The sequence below is a fragment of the Gadus morhua genome, chromosome 1, assembly GCF_902167405.1.
Source record: "Gadus morhua chromosome 1, gadMor3.0, whole genome shotgun sequence".
NCBI classification, from domain to species: domain Eukaryota; kingdom Metazoa; phylum Chordata; class Actinopteri; order Gadiformes; family Gadidae; genus Gadus; species Gadus morhua.
In genome coordinates, this window is record NC_044048.1 from 19111590 (window position 1) to 19115216 (window position 3627).

Sequence of the window (3627 nt, forward strand, 5' to 3'; positions counted from 1 at the left end):
TACTCTCAATTATGCATCCCTAAGATAAAACAGACCTACTTTGACCTTGTCAAGAATAATTACACATTACCTCCAACATGCTTTCTACAAAGCATGTTCAGAGCATCATACAATATATACAAATATCACACAATTTTGATACAAGTGATCTGTAGAAACATGAAGGAGATGTCCTTACCAAGCCGTACCTATCTTTCATTTGGAATTCCCATTAGGGTTAAAGACGCAGGGGAAAACATAACATTTTCTTGACGGATTGCAGGTGGATTTGACGAGAAGGCATCTCCATGGGAAGGCATGCTTTAATGCCTCCAAAAGGAAAGGGATTTATGTTGATTCTCCGTTGATTCCTCTGCTACCGCTATCGGCAGCTGTGTACTAGCATCTGGCCTGGGTGACGCTGACTTCTTGCTTTCACTGCTTACAAGTTAACAAGCATTTGACCATTTAGTCATTTAAGAGATTCCTTCATCCACAGTGGCATGCAGTGACTTCAGATTCATGTTATTAAGAAGCAATTCAAAGTTCAGCCATTTTGCTCAAGGATGTTTGAAAGTAAGCTGTGGACTTGAAAGAAACCAGGTCCCTAGCCACTATACACCATCCTGCCCATTATTGGAATTTTTTGCATTATGACCCCGAAGCATACAGACAGACAACAGTGTGTGTGTCTCTAGGATAACGGTGAGGAATAGTTCACCCAGCAGAAATATCTCATTACCTTCCCAGATGGAAATCTTCCGGCTCACAACGTGCGGTATGGGAAGAGCAGTCACACAAGACACAGAGTGCCCTAGAATTTAATTACCAACCTGTATGCCTACTAAATGGTATATCTATACGGTGTAGTTCCTAGAAAAACACAGTTTTAAAGTGGCTGTTCTTCAGAGCTGCTACCGGGATATTATCTTCTTCGCTGAGGTGCTCTATAGCTAGTTTCCCTTTTACATTCTAGGTTGTTCCAAATGCGGTTATTATAATGTAAGTATTGCATTATATCAGAAATAAAGCAGATTTACCCGGCCTCAAACACTAGTGATAATATTCACGTCATACACATTCATATTTTAATCATTTTATTGTTTTGAAACCGTTTTCAGACCCATTGAGACTAAATTTTGAATAAACGCTTTACAAATTAGTTTGATTCCCCTGAAAGGGTTCTAAACAACAAATGAATATTCATATTGACACATCAATAATTGACATGAAAATCTATTACTCAGTTACACATGAAAACAAAATTGTGAGACTAATTGCATAATTGTGGCGTGCTTCACTTCATACTTCGACCAATTAGTGAATTCAAAGTTGATGTTACTACCATAAAGAGCAACCACACCGAGACATTATCTGATGTATGGAGACCTAATAAGCTTGATTGCAAATTGAAGAAAAGAAAGGGATATTTTCGCTGATGCAACACGGCAGCAACACATAACCTCCTCTGACTGAAAACTTGTCACTGGCTCATTTCTCTATGAGCTGAAAGAAAGTTAAAATAAAGTACAAATAAAAGCAAAGAACCAATGCCTGTTGCTGCAGTTGAGTAGCAGTAGTAGTTTTTACCTGCTGTCATACCAGAGGAAGTAGCATATAAACACTTGAAAAAAACAAAGCGCATCGGTATGTATACACACCCCAAGGAACGCACACAGACACACACACACACACGCACACACACACACACACACACACACACACACACACACACACACACACACACACACACACGCACACACACGCACACACACCTGTATGCCCACAAACACACACACACAGACAGGCGAGCCCTGTAATCAAGGCACTCTGGCACCTAATACATTCAGAGTCCTGTTTTGTGCCTCCCACGTTTTCGTTTCTTCTACCTTTCCTGTTGCTTCTGGAGCACCCATCCCTCAAGCACCCTTCAGTCCCACCGCAATCATCCCATTTAGACGGCCATGAGGGGCGGCCCGTTGTAGCGGTGTGTATGTGAGGGGGGGTACTTTGTTATTCCATACCACTGTCTGTAACTCCAATTATCCTCTTCACTACCCAATGATCTGTTAATATTCATCTTGTGTGTGTGTGTGTGTGTGTGTGTGTGTGTGTGTGTGTGTGTGTGTGTGTGTGTGTGTGTGTGTGTGTGTGTGTGTGTGTGTGTGTGTGTATGTGTGTGTGTGTGTGTGTGTGTGTGTGTGTGTGTGTGTGTGTGTGTGTGTTTGGACAAATTGTGATTCATTCTCTTTTGGAGATGAAAAACTTGGTTTTTCAGTCAAAGGCACAATAAGCAAATTAATAAAACCACTCTCTCACTCTCGCTCAATAATGAGGGAGAAAGAGGGAGTGAGAGAGAGAGAGCGAGAGAGGGAGAGTGAGAGTTAGAGACTTATATTCATTGAAAGTGCAAACATGAATATCTGGATGGTCTCACGAGGCTAGCTGCCCAGTGCCACATACTAGAAAACAGTCTAAAGCCATTGCAAGGGTTTAATTACTGTAAATTACGTAATTAAACCCTTCAGTTTTCATTTCGCAATAAATATCAGTTTGCCTTAGCTGGGCATTATTATGTGATTTTCCAGATATGGATGTAGCTTCACATTGCTCAAAAAATATATTTCTGTTTATCTTTCAAGATCGTTATTCAGTTTATTCATGGTAAAAAACTGTTTTGGTTGCTGGGTGGACTGGTAGACCTTTGTGGTGGTTTATTTATTTTTTCTTCGCTAGATTTAGGTGCTCTTTGTTCTTCATTAACTGAAAGCTCTCAAGGCAAGCAATGATTGGTCCGAGAGCATTTGGTAAGTTTTGGGAGAAGCTTTCAAAGGGCTGGAGGCCAGACTGATCTGCAGAGAGAGACTGAGGGCCCTATTTTAACGGTCTGAAACGCAAGTGGGAAGCGCAAAGCGCAAGTAGCTTTGTGGGCGGTTCTACGGCGCTATCGCTATTTTACAGGCGGATAAATGACACTTGCGTCGCGGCGCAAGTGTCAAAAGGGTTGTTCTGAAGCAGCCTAGTTACCCGTAGGTGTGGTTTGGGCGTAACGTCCAACAAACCAATGAGAGTGCCAGCTCCCATCCCCTTTAAGAGCCATGAGCGCATTTGAATCGGACGAGTTGATATTTTGACAGCGCGTATGCAGTCTCCGATGAGACAGATGCACATGAATTTCAAACTGCAAATGGCTCAGTTTATTGCCAAATAATATGGCCTAATTCACACATGGAATAAGGGGTTTTCTTCCACAACTTCAGAAATACTGAGTCCTCAAATAAATTTCGGCAAACAAAACGTATATGATATAACATATGATATGCGGTAACTGTGGTTCTATTTAATGATATACGCAATACATTATAAACATTGTTTCTTATCAGTATTGTATGCTATCCTAATATGCATGTGTCCCCGCGGTAATAGACATTGCCATTGATTGTATTATGCGTTAGGTGTTTAGTTTGCGTGTGTTTAAACAGAGCACACACGCGCGCCCGCATTCATTCATTATTTTTAACACACACTCGCGGTAAAACAATGTTTTTCTCGATCAAATACTCATCAATCCTAAAAGTTATGGGCATGTAGGCCTACACGATGTCTCTGTCAAGAAAATATGTGTTTGCTGTAGGCCTACGGTGTTTG